This window comes from Copadichromis virginalis, linkage group LG3 (genome assembly GCF_057382275.1).
Source record: "Copadichromis virginalis isolate Kocher_CV1m ecotype Utaka linkage group LG3, C_Virginalis_male_GT1.1, whole genome shotgun sequence".
Classification (NCBI taxonomy): Eukaryota; Metazoa; Chordata; class Actinopteri; order Cichliformes; family Cichlidae; genus Copadichromis; species Copadichromis virginalis.
In genome coordinates this window covers 55,130,943-55,144,254 of record NC_140620.1, presented here as the reverse complement: position 1 = coordinate 55,144,254, position 13,312 = coordinate 55,130,943, and the positions used below count along the sequence as shown (strand labels likewise).

The 13,312-nt window shown below is 44.1% G+C and overlaps 1 long non-coding RNA gene across 1 annotated transcript; it reads right to left on the bottom strand.

Annotated features, from left to right (window-relative positions):
- Window positions 1-10,780: 10,780 nt before the first annotated feature.
- Window positions 10,781-11,956, bottom strand: LOC146715337 (uncharacterized). Its single transcript, XR_014918952.1, has 3 exons — window positions 11,783-11,956; window positions 11,399-11,510; window positions 10,781-11,092 (listed from the first exon to the last, which is right to left on the bottom strand). It is a non-coding gene; the product is annotated as an uncharacterized LOC146715337 (long non-coding RNA).
- Between the last annotated feature and the right edge of the window lie 1,356 nt (window positions 11,957-13,312).

The window sequence follows — 13,312 nt, the reverse complement described above, 5'->3', positions numbered from 1 at the left end:
TTGTGCATTCACCCATTCACACAAACACATTTCCTTAGTGCTTTCTAACTAACATTCACACAATTCAATTCATCCATCCATCCATCCATCTTCATCCGCTTTGTCCGGGGCCGGGTCGCGGGGGCAGCAGCCTAAGCAAAGAGGCCCAGACCTCCCTCTCCCCAGCCACCTCCTCCAGCTTATCCGGGGGAATACCAAGGCGTTCCCAGGCCAGCCGAGAGATATAATCTCTCCAGCGTGTCCTGGGTCTGCCCCGGGGCCTCCTGCCTGGAACACCTCACCCAGGAGGCGCCCAGGGGGCATCCTTGTCAGATGCCCGAACGACCTCAGCTGGCTCCTTTCGATGTGGAGCAGCAGCTGCTCTACTCTGAGCCCCTCCCGGATGGCCGAACTTCTCACCCTATCTCTAAGGGAGAGGCCAGCCACCCTTCGGAGGAAGCTCATTTCTGCCGCTTGTATCCGCGATCTCGTTCTTTCGGTCACTACCCACAGCTCGTGGCCATAGGTGAGGGTAGGGACGTAGATCGACCGGTAAATTGAGAGCTTCGCTTTTACACTCAGCTCCCTCTTCACCATGACGGACCGGTGCAGCGTCCGCATTACTGCAGCTGCAGCCCCAATCCGTCTGTCGATCTCCGGCTCCCTTCTCCCATCACTCGCGAACAAGACCCCGAGATACTTGAACTCCTCCACTTGTGGCAGGAACTCATCCCCGACCCGGAGTGGGCACTCCACCCTTTTCCGGCTGAGAACCATGGCCTCAGATTTGGAGGTGCTGATCCTCATTCCCGCTGCTTCACACTCGGCTGCGAACCGTTCCAGTGCGAGCTGGAGGCCTTCACCCGATGAAGCCAACAGAACCACATCATCTGCAAAAATCAGAGATGAGATTCTGAGGCCACCAAAGCGAAAGCCCTCCGCCACTTGGCTGCGCCTAGAAATCCTGTCCATAAAAATTATGAACAGAACCGGAGACAAAGGGCAGCCCTGGCGAAGCCCATCACCCACCGGGAACGAGTCCGACTTATTGCCGGCAATGCGAACCAAGCTCTTGCAACGGTTGTATAGGGATCGAATGGCCCGTAGCAATGGGCCAGACACCCCATATTCCCGCAACACCTCCCACAGGACACCCCGAGGGACACGGTCGAATGCCTTCTCCAAGTCCACAAAACACATGTAGACTGGTTGGGCAAACTCCCATGCGCTCAAGTATCCTGGAGAGGATAAAGAGCTGGTCCAGTGTTCCGCGACCAGGACGAAAACCGCATTGTTCCTCCTGTATCCGAGGTTCGACTAACGGACGAACTCTCCTTTCCAGCACCCTGGCATAGACTTTCCCAGGGAGGCTGAGGAGTGTGATCCCCCTGTAGTTGGAACACACCCTCCGGTCCCCTTTCTTAAAGATGGGGACCACCACCCCGGTCTGCCAGTCCACAGGTACTGCCCCTGATCTCCACGCAACATTGCAGAGGCGTGTCAACCAGGACAGCCCTACAACGTCCAGAGCCTTCAGGAACTCGGGGCGGACCTCATCAACACCAGGGGCTCTGCCACCAAGGAGTTGTTTAACTGCCTCAGTGACCTCGCCCCCGGAAATTGGCGGATCATTCCCCTCATCCCCAGACTCTGCTTCCTCCTCGGAAGACGTGTCAGTGGGATTAAGGAGGTCCTCGAAGTATTCCTTCCACCGCCTGACAATTTTCTCAGTCGACGTCAGCAGCGCTCCGCCAGCACTATACACAGTGCAGGTAGAGCACCGCTTTCCCCTCCTGAGACGTCTGACGGTTTGCCAGAATCTCTTCAATTCAATTCAAATTTATTTATATAGCGCCAAATCACAACAAAAGTTACCTCAAGGTGCTTTATATTGTACAGTATATCCTATAATAATAGATACAGATAATAGATATCTATGTTTTTAGATATAAATAGTGAAACCAGCATTACCAGAAGGATATCTCATATGTTGATCTCCTCAGTAAGGAGTGTTTGGTTGTTGTGTCACTGTAACATCACGAGCTGCAGAGCTGCTGCGAGAAACTGAATGGCTTGAATGACCTTATGTCCATAAGTTTACAACCCAACTATATCTTCTGTGGGTATTTAAATATTAAGGGGGGAAAATAAGAATTAATTTCTTTCAGGTTCCAATGTAAAATAAGTAATCTATATAATATATCAGGCATTACCCCCTTTTGCTTCTGTTTTGGTTAAAAAAAAATGCTGAAATAGGAAAGAAATGATCAGACTATCAGAAAAGAAGGAGCATGTGCCTCTGTCTGCTATCATCTGGCCAAACCATGGTCACACTGCCACCTGCTGGGACAAAGATGTTATGACAGCTACAGGATTGTTAAGAAAATAGATAGGCCTATTTAGTTGAAATTACAGTTTTTTCTGATTGCTTAAGCACATTTTTTGTAACTATTGGCTAATTTTGCAAAACTCTTCACACAAATAAGAAAACCTGTCACCCAATAATCAAAACATTGTAGTTCTCTTGCAAAAGCAAACACAGCTAGATTAACTCTTCACACCTTCGTAAAAATGGTGTTTCCGTATCAAACAGTACACACAAGCCATCATCTACTAAGCACACAATGCGCCAACTGCACACTGATGGTATGAATACAAAACACATCTGGCTTTTGCTTTCTCTGTGCACAAGGTAGGCTATGTCAGTTTGAACTCATACTTCTGTCATAGATCCATAAGCATAGAGGGATCCAAACTTCAAGTACTGGTGTTTATTCAAACACATCAAAACAAACACAAGTGTTTATTTCCAAGTATAGGATTATTTGCAATCGCCATAATGACTATATGGGTTACTTGGTCTGCAGTGAACATGCTTCCTCTGCCCCCAGCATCTGGTCATCTAGCAATTCTGTAAAGTAACAATTTCAGTATTTTTACATCAATGGTATTGGTGTGTTTCTCATTGGCATATGGCAGTGCTACAAATCTTTGTGCGAAGTGACTGTACTAACCGATTCTCATTTCAAGATGTCCTTATGGTGCTTGCTACAGTGTAGCGGCTCGAGTTAGGCTGGACCCGTTGGCCAGCTACCCTCAGGGTCATTCCACGGTTGATTACATGGTCCACTATTGTAGCTCTGATGTCATCAGCAATTCTGTTTCTTACTCTTCCTACCCTTCCTCTCCCCCCTCCTCATCTTCCTCTCCCCCCTCCTCGTCTTCCTCTTGCTCCTCCTTGTCCTTGTCGTCCTCTTCATCCTACTCCTTCACCTCCACGTCCTCTTCCTCGGCCTCCTCTACTTCTCACTCTTTCTGCTCCCACCATTGTACTCCTGTGCAATGTGCTTAGGCTGATTGCAAAGTGAACTAATTATCTAAAAAAGTTTTCACATGTGAAAGTGTGCCAGACAGTTGGCAAATTAGTGTTAATGATAGCCATACATGTGTATACTTTTGCTAGGAGTGTGTTGGAAATTTGGTAATTGAGTGTTGTGCAGTGAATTGTGCCTACAGTTTTGCAAAGTGTGTGTTACAAAATTGCAAACTGAGTGCAAAGCAGTTTTTGTGCTTTTAGTTTTGCAAACTCAGTGAGTGGTTTTGCTATAAGTCTGAATAGTTTTAGAGATTGTGCTACAGGAATCACAGTTAGGGTTTAAGCATTCAGAAAAAACTGTAATTATTTTAGGGCATTTTCAAATGAAAGTATTTCAATATGTAGTAAAATGATGTATAAATTATTTTTTTAAAGTATAAATTATTTCACACAAACTTGATCACATATAAATATAAATGAAAGTCAAATCTCCAAAAAAAAGATAATGTTCTCGCAATGGTCAACACACAGTACTGTGAAAAAGCCTTAAGCCAGCCTAAACGTCCCTTATTCCCTTATTTCCTAGGACTCAAAGTTTTAGTCTAGCCTTTGACCTTTGTGAGGAGTTGTGCTTTCTGAGTGCTCTTGTTATTTTTAAAGTGTTATTGACAGTTACGTGCCTGTGTTGGTGGGTTATCTGTTTCTTAATGTGTGTATGCAAATTCACCTGTGCAGGGGCTCGGCTGTGATTGGTGGATCTAAGGAACGGCCTGATGTAACTGGTTCCTGCTGTGGACATGCGGGGGGTGTGGCAGACTTCCTGTGTATTTACCTCAGGTCCAGACGGAGCAGCCGTAGCAATAGCTATTTGGTTAAAAGGTCGGGCATGTGTGTGAAGTGTGGGGCAAGTAGGGGTGAGCTGCCGATTATTTTGGGAAGCCTTCTTTTCTCCTGTGTTTTTAGACCAGGGAGGTCAGACTGTGTTATTTCTTTCTTTTCCGTAAACAGGTCAGAGGGGAACCGAAGCCTAGGTTGAGTTTTGTTTGTTGTGTTGGCCTTAGCTCACTCCGAAATTATACACTCCCACTACCGTGAGTACCATTGTTGTCAATAAACTGTTGTTAAAAGGCTCTTCAACTGGTGGGGGAGATTGTCACATCTTGCAGGAGCTTTCCTCTCCTCAGGAGCTCCCTCTGCAGGAGGGGGAGATACAGGAGAGGTGGAGGAAGATCTCAGCCTGGGTGTTTATTGTCTTATGTAGTCTGGAAGATGAGTGGATGGTGGGGTGGGTGCAGTTTTCTCTGTGGTGGGGTTGGGTGGACTGTCCCGGGCTCCGTGGGGCCGGGCGGCGCTGCTGCACTGGGCCCGGTCTGGATGGGCCTGGGCCCCCTTTCCCTGGCGGGTCGCGGAGTATGGGGGTGCCTACTGGGGTCAGCGGGGGAGCTGGCCCCAGGGAGGGGTCACTTGCCCCTCCCTTCCTTCCCTCCCCATCTCCAGCTGCCTCCCTCTTCCCGCTCCACCACAACCACCCACACATGCAGGGCCTTGGAGTAGGGGTATGTCACCAGGGTGCAGAGGAGGCTACCCCCCCTCTGTCCCCTTCTGGCTGCCTCTGCCTCAATTTTATCCCACAACTTAGACATTCACATTACTCACACTCTCATTACACATACATATAGGATCTTGGGGGTGGGCACGATACACGGAGTCCAAAGTACCATCAGGGTGTACACCCCACCCCTGGCATCGTTGCCCACCTCTCAATTTTAAATACACGTAGACATTGAGGGCTAGCAGGAGGGACTATGCGCTTACCTGCTGCTCTCTGGCAGGTAGCTCCATGCCCTCCTGGGTTTTAAATGCACCTTAGAACACACATGCATCAACATTACAATGAGCGGGTGGAGGGAGGTTTGGAGTCTTCTCTCACCCCCGTTCTCTGCGACCTGCTGGAGCAGGGGGGCTAGGACTAGGAGGAGGAGTTGGCCGTCCGACTGCGGTCTGGAGTGTGGAGCCTTCCTGCTGCTGCGGAGTCGGGGCGGTCTGCCTCCCCCCACCGCAGGGAAAAGGGAAACACCACCTGGGTCTGGGTGCAGTTCCCCCCTCCAGGGGCGAGGGCACCTAGACCCGGTTTGTAGAGTACGCTTGGGGAGTGTGATCGTGTGTACAGCGTCTCTTTATGTCTGTCTCCACGTTGGTTGAGTGTGGAGTAAGTGCATATGAGAGCATGAGGGTGGGAATGGATGTTTGTATCTGTGTGTGCCTGTATGTCTGTGTCTATATGTCAGGTTGGGTGTCAGGCGCCACCTCTCTGGGGACATCTCAGGCCCTCCAAGGTTTGGAGGCCTATCTCCCCCTACCACCACTTCCCCTGCCAGTGGCGGACACCCTCAGACATCGGTGCGTTGGTGGTTCTTTGTGTCCGGGGATGGGCGTCCAGGTACACACCGGCTCACTCCTTGGCGGCCGCTTATCGGGGCCTGGAGCCTGGGGCTCGCTCGGGCCACTTCGGAGGTGGGGTGCCCCCGGCCTCTCGGCCTGGGGCTCGGTCACTCAGGCGCAGCTGGCTGCCGGCGGAGCTCACGGGCGCGTCACTGCAACCCCCCCTGGCTTCTGCTCCGCGGCTGCTGAGTGAGCCCTCATCTGGGACTCTCCTCAGCTCTTTCCGGGACAGTGGCGCAGCTGCCCCTCTGTTGGTCTTCCTTGGTCTCTTGTGTTCTGGGGGCCTCTGGATGTCTGGAGTTTTGATCTCCTCCACACCTGCTTCACGCCCTGGAGGACGGGGCTGTGGCCCCCCCACACCCTCTAGCAGATTATTACATGAAGGAACCTTTTAAAAAAACAAAAAACAAGCGCGTCCATGCTCACAGGTGTACACACGGGTGATCACACCCACAAACTACACCCTTTTTGGCTCCTACCTCAAAGCACACTGTGTTCTGTTGATCTTATGTGCTGCACAATAATGTTTAACATTTAGTATTTACTGTCATATTCCCATATATCATTGTGATGTTGTTTATTCTATTACTCTTGTTCTCTTCTGCTTGCTTTCTTTTTTCTTTCTCAGCAGGTGATCCAGGTGATTGATATATGCATTTTTTTTCTCTGCCCGTTCTGTTGGTTTTTGTCTTTTGCCCTTCTCCCCCGTCCCTCTTCTCAGCTGTTTCTCTTTCCCTCTTTCTTTCTCCCCTTCTTTCCCCTAGTCAAGTCTGTCCCGTATTCAGTAAGTGAAAATAAAATAAACAATAAAAGGTGAATCAAATGGACCATTACGGCAAGGCTGGGATGGTCAGTTTGGTAAAGTAAATCCGTTGGGCATCTTTCTTTGCCTTTAGACAACAATTCTGATGGCAAAAGAGCCAAACGGGACAGGCCAAAAAGAAAAAAAAAAAAAAAAAAAGTCCGATGCTGTGGCTGTGTCTGTTTGGGCGTGGGAAGTCACGGGACACCCCGCTCTTGTTACGGTCATTTCGAGCCGGGTCGTAACATTGACCTACAGATCTCCAGGCTTTCTGAAGGTCTTTCAGAATGTACCTTTGGCTGCTTTTTCACTTACTTCAGTCCAGTCCTTGTGCCTGAGCATTTTCTTGTTTGTTAAATCACCTAACACCTAACTCTGTATCATTTAAGCATTAGAAATGTGCTTAACTCAAAGGATGAAAATTCCAGATTACATAAGAAGTGGGTCAGATCATTTCGTATGTCAGTGTGGAGGATGTCAGGAGAGAGGTGCAGCGTCTACAGACATCCGTGAAACACAGTGGAGCCTCCATTATGGTCTGAGGCTTAATTTCAGCCAGTGCTGTTGGAATCTTGTCTTGTTGGAATACATTTACCTAACAAGCAAAATATTGCTGGTTCAATTCCTTAAGGCAGGGGTAGGCAACCTTTCTGATGATGAGTGCCATCTAAAATTTCCTCAGAAGTCAGTGTGCCATATGATCACATTAGCAATACATTTATTTATGTTCTATATTAACAGTTACACACTATATAAAACTCCCTTATAGAATTATATTTGTTCGCAGATTTTGTCACCTAGCAGCAAATAGTTATCAGCTATTGTGAAACAAAAAAAGACACTTTAAACATAAAAACTCCATAACAGCAAATGAACTGTACAACAGAAAATGGAAATGCTGTTTATGGTCTCCTCACAACAATGATAAGAAAAATAAACTGGGCCAATATGGCATGTTTGTTAATACAGGGATACACATGTTAATCTGATCTCTGGTCTCCCACTCAGAGACACAGGTCTCCGAGTGTCCAGCATTCAGACGGCTACCTGAGGACATTCATGTGACAGTAAATCTGCTCACACAGATATGTAGAGCCAAATACTGTCAATTAGGCCTCTACAATGTTCTGACTTGTTGGTATATGTATGATTTCTGTACATTTTACGTCAGATAAAAACTTTGGTTGTGAGATTCAGATAATTATTTAATAAAAGCTAGATATTTTAAATGAGAATAAGAAAGAAAAGTATTTCTTTGTGCCCCCCTTTCCCTTTTAGCCCTACATGGCCCCTCTGGCAAAACTTTGCTAGACCCGCCCCTGCACAATTACCAGCTGTCAGCGTAAAAAAGGATCCTGGTGTTATTTGTCTCTCAGAAACGGTTCATAACTTCCCTTCAACTCATTCATGTCACCTAAAAGGTAAACCTGCTTCTCCATCACCTGTTCAGCTCTGATGATTCAGTAAGGACGTCTCCTGGTTTCATCTGCATGTTTCCCTTTCACCAGATAACCAAACCATATCATGACCAGCAGCTTTTACAGCTGTGGCTCCAGCAAACATCAGCTGATACTAGAAATTAATATTAAATAAATTCTAACAACAGCTGATCAAGCTTAAACGTGCTGCTGTTGTTTAACACGACCTGCGCTGGTTTCTTCTTTCTGGCGCAAAGTGGTAACATCAAAGCACCCACCCAGCTATGTAGCAACTAACTGACTGTAAAAAGTCAGCACAACCAAAATAAACTACACCTAAACTTGGTTTATATCTCTGACCCTGACAGACTGCAGGTCATAACTTCCTACCTGAAGTTCAGTTCACCTGACACTCCCAGTGTTGCCAACTCCTCAGTAAGGAAAATCGCTATCAGTTGTCCTAAAAGTGGTTAAATGACGTCATCACCTAATTTGTATAATTGGTCATGCTAATGTAATTGTAACCTACATTGTTGGAGAGAGAAATAACATTGTGGAAGAGACATAAAGTGAGTAAAATACGTCCTAAATGCATTTAGAGTTTATTTAGAACTACAAATTAAATTTCTTTTAGCAATTTTTTTTTAATGTCACAATTCCATCCCTGCTCCTTTATCCGGGCTTGGACCCGAAATAGGCACTCTGGTGGAGTTACTTTGTGTGTGTGTGTTTATAAGTAGTTTTAAACCTTGTATAACGAGAAAGTCGCTAAGTTGGAAACACTGCTGGACCGGCGGCCGCCTCGAGTCTCTCCTCCACCTGCCTCACTGCTATGCAGATGACACCCAGCTCTATCTGTCCATGAAGCCAGATAACACACACCAATTAGTTAAACTGCAGGAATGTCTTAAAGACATAAAGACTTGGCTGGCCGCTAACTTTCTGCTTCTTGATTCAGATAAAACTGAGGTTATTGTACTCGGCCCTGAAAATCTTAGAAATATGGTATCTAACCAGATTCTTACTCTGGATGGCATTACCTTGGCCTCCAGTAACGCTGTGAGGAACCTTGGAGTCATTTTTGACCAGGACATGTCCTTCAATGCACATATTAAACAAATATGTAAGACTGCATTCTTCCATTTGCGCAACATCTCTAAACTTAGAAATATCCTGTCTCAGAGTGACGCTGAAAAACTAGTTCATGCATTTATTACTTCCAGGCTGGACTACTGCAATTCATTATTATCAGGATGTCCAAAAAACTCACTGAAAAGCCTTCAGCTAATCCAAAATGCAGCAGCAAGAGTCCTGACAGGGACTAGAAAAAGAGAGCATATTTCTCCTGTTTTGGCTTCCCTTCATTGGCTTCCTGTTAAATCCAGAATTGAATTCAAAATCCTGCTCCTCACATACATGGTCTTAAATAATCAGGCCCCATCTTATCTTAATGACCTTGTAGTACCATATCACCCTATTAGAGCACTTCGCTCTCGCTCTGCAGGTCTACTTGTTATTCCTAGAGTATTTAAAAGTAGAATGGGAGGGAGAGCCTTCAGTTTTCAGGCCCCTCTTCTGTGGAACCAGCTTCCAGTTTGGATTCAGGAGACAGACACTATCTCTACTTTCAAGATTAGGCTTAAAACTTTCCTTTTTGCCAAAGCATATAGTTAGGGCTGGACCAGGTGACCCTGAATCCTCCCTTAGTTATGCTGCAATAGACGTAGGCTGCTGGGGGATTCCCATGATGCATTGAGTTTTTCCTTTCCAGTCACCTTTCTCACTCACTATGTGTTAACAGACCTCTCTGCATTGAATCATACCTGTTATTAATCTCTGTCTCTCTTCCACAGCATGTCTTTATCTTGTCTTCCTTCTCTCACCCCAACCGGTCGCAGCAGATGGCCGCCCCTCCCTGAGCCTGGTTCTGCCGGAGGTTTCTTCCTGTTAAAAGGGAGTTTTTCCTTCCCACTGTCGCCAAAGTGCTTGCTCATAGGGGGTCATATTATTGTTGGGTTTTTCTCTGTATCTATGAAGCACCTTGAGGCGACTTTTGTTGTGATTTGGCGCTATATAAATAAAATTGAATTGAATTGAACTGAATTAAAGGTCAGTAGCATCTTTTACCTTCCAAAAAACATCTATTGTACAAGAGTTATAGGTCTAACACTGAGTGCTGGGCCATTTCCTCTAATATAACTTCTCTAATATCTCTGACAAACTACATAAAGACTCAAAACAGAACTCACAGAAGGAAGTAGTTGTTCTTTGTTTGGGTGTTTTTGTTGTTGTTTTTTACTTAAAGTGAGAGTTACTTGATATGTTGTCAGTAGCGAGTTCATCAACAGGCAAGCATTCAATAAAGCTCAACAAGTTCAGAGACCAGCAGACAGAGTAGCATTAACTAAGGTGTCTTCTAGCCAGTAGCTCAGGAAGTCTGTCCCAGCTGACAGTGGGCAACAGTAGAGGTGAAGTTTGGACAGGAAACCAGTTAATCATTAGCAATTTGTAAAAGCAGTGGTAGTTAAGAAGAAAAAGACAGAACTGGGCCAGAAAATTATTATTATTAAAGAGTCAATTATTTACTTTTAATTCCAAATGAAATTCCAATGATAGCTCAACCATAAGATTCTTAGTTGGTGCATCGAGGGAAAGCCAAACATTTACATACAGCTACAAATCAGTTGCATATATACTTTCAGAATCGACCAAATTATGTGTTATTTATTTTAAAAGTGTTATTTCACACAGTATGTAAGGAAGACTTGGCAACTCGTAAAGCTTAGAAGAAATGAAGAAGAGACAAGAAAAAGTTTCACACGCTTGTATTTTTGTGGTGTTTATTTTGGAGGATAACACATAACACAAAGCAAAGAGACATTACACAATCAAAGGACTTTTCAGTGGATTGCTTCAGGCTAATAACTAGCTTTGGATCAGTTGAGACAGAGTTGCACTAATTACAAAAGTCATAAAGGTACATTGGATATGATATTATCTGATAAAGCAGAACAAAATGAAATGATGAGCAGGCAGCTGGTTTAAAAAGTGCTCTCGTCCAGCGTTTTCATGATGCTATCGACCCAGGAGAGAGACGGATCCATACAGATTGAACGAGCCTTTTTGGTAACAAAGCTGAAACAAAGAGAAATGCTGCTGTTATTATCTGTTCTTTTTTCTTTTTTAATAAAAAAGTACAAATAACAAAATTTTCCAAAGTGTTCTATTTCAAATGGAAAGTGGGAAGTTTAGCATGAAAAAATGTCCTTATTTACATAACTTTCAGTTCAGAAATGTAACTTTGCATCATGTGCATAATTTTAATTTTGAATTGTACAAATATGCTGTTACAATGGTCATACTGCGCATTTTTCTTTACAGTAATTTCAGCCATTGTGTTAAAAATTATGACAAGAAATAAACCCAGATTTCTTCACTTACATGGCACCAGGCTTTTGGCATCGGTGATCAGTCAGGTAATACGACTCCACAAGGTCTGCTCTAATTCTTCCTGGGTAAAACTTGAAGCAGCATCTGTCTCGGCCATTTCCAGCTGAGTAAAGAGCATTAAGATCAGACAGTAAAAAAACATACTGACGGTCACGAGTGCTACCCCTCATCTTCCTAGTAAATACACACATGGTTTACATTTCAAAATCCACCTCGCCTTGTTCTCAAGTTTTTGCATTCCCAACACTTTTAGGAAAACTTCTGACTTTGAGTTCAAGGTCACCGGGATTTAGACTTGCCTGATATTTTTAGTATCAGTTTGAAAATCCTTCACAAGTTATCACATTCACAAACTTGGCTGCTGTTGCTGCCTACCTGTCTGGCAGGGTAGCACCAAAATGATGAGGAAGATTAGGAACATTTCTTTGTATTAAAATTTTTCAAAAGTGTAAGCACAGACAGAGTCCCCGGAGGTGTCCAAAAAGTGATTTATTACACACACACAGCTTGTACAGTGTGGGAAGCCGGTCTTCGCCTTTCTGCTCTTTACAGAAAGCTTTATAGCCGTTATGACGTCAGAACAATTCCCAGAACTCCTCTGCTCAGAACAACAACCCTTTCCCAGGCTTGACACCAGATGTTTCCCATCATCGGTATTTGGAACATAAACAATTGTGTACACAAGTGTGCAGTTTTGTGAGATTGTAGGTCCAGGCCAACAAAGGTTCAAGTGTCCTTATCTGACTTACTGTGGACCGCCTGGAGCTACAGCCATGCTGGTGCTCTTGCATAATAGAATATTCTATCTGGAATGTGTTTTATTCTGCGTGCTCTGGAATAAATGATAAATGATACATGATAATTTTGATGATCAACTGATACTAAGTGATGCAGACTAATGAAATAATGATGAAATAATGACAGTGTATGTAAATGATAACACAGTGACAGTAAAATAACATTCCTGAACCTGACAAAAGTGCTATATTTTAAAGGGAAGTTGGGGAAATTAACATGGAAATATGTCTTTATTTACATAATTTTAAGTTCAGAAATCTGAACTTTGAATAAAGCCAGCTTCAAAATTCTATCTCAATAAATATGTACTTTATTTTTTCAAACAACTGCCTTCTAGTGTGTGCAACATATGATGAAAGCAAAGTATCCAAACACGTAAAAACTGATCAGAATATGAAAACAAACAAGTTTTTTCATTTATTGATCACTTCCAGATCAGACAGAGGTGCAGTGGTGATGCAACCTGACCTTTTATTTTGTTTAGAACCGGCACTAAAGTAATGAAAATATTAATGATGTGAGGATTCTGAGCAATGTGCAATAATTGATTAGTGCTGGTACAAAAGAATTCACAAACTATTCATCCATATCGTGAAATCAGCACCCTTACTAGATCTCTTATGTCGAAAACTTTGGTAAGGAAAGTTCAGTTGCCGTTTCACTCTATCACAAGGATGTGCAGAGCGTCTGTGAGAAACCTTCTCTGACGGTGTGTTGACTCTTGGGAGCTTCACTACAGGAGAAGTAGTTGCCGTTGTCTCATCCAGGTCTTCTAAGGGTTGAAATACAGGACAAAACTATTTAGCTGTATACAAAGAAAATAATGCAAAAAAAAAAAAAACACCCCAAAAAACAACTTTCTTGTTTTTAACAATTCACAAAGATGCATTTTATATTCACATTCTTCGTTTATGATGGCGAAAATACTTGTTAAAGCCAACTTAAAAATTCTACCACAATAAATATGTACTTGTTTATATAAAAACTCAGTAGACAAACCTTCATAATATAACACATAAATGGGTATTTTATATAATTTCCCTCCAGCAGAATGTGTGAAGGTGCCACTTCAACACAGGCCTTCTGCTGGACTAACTCACTGTTACC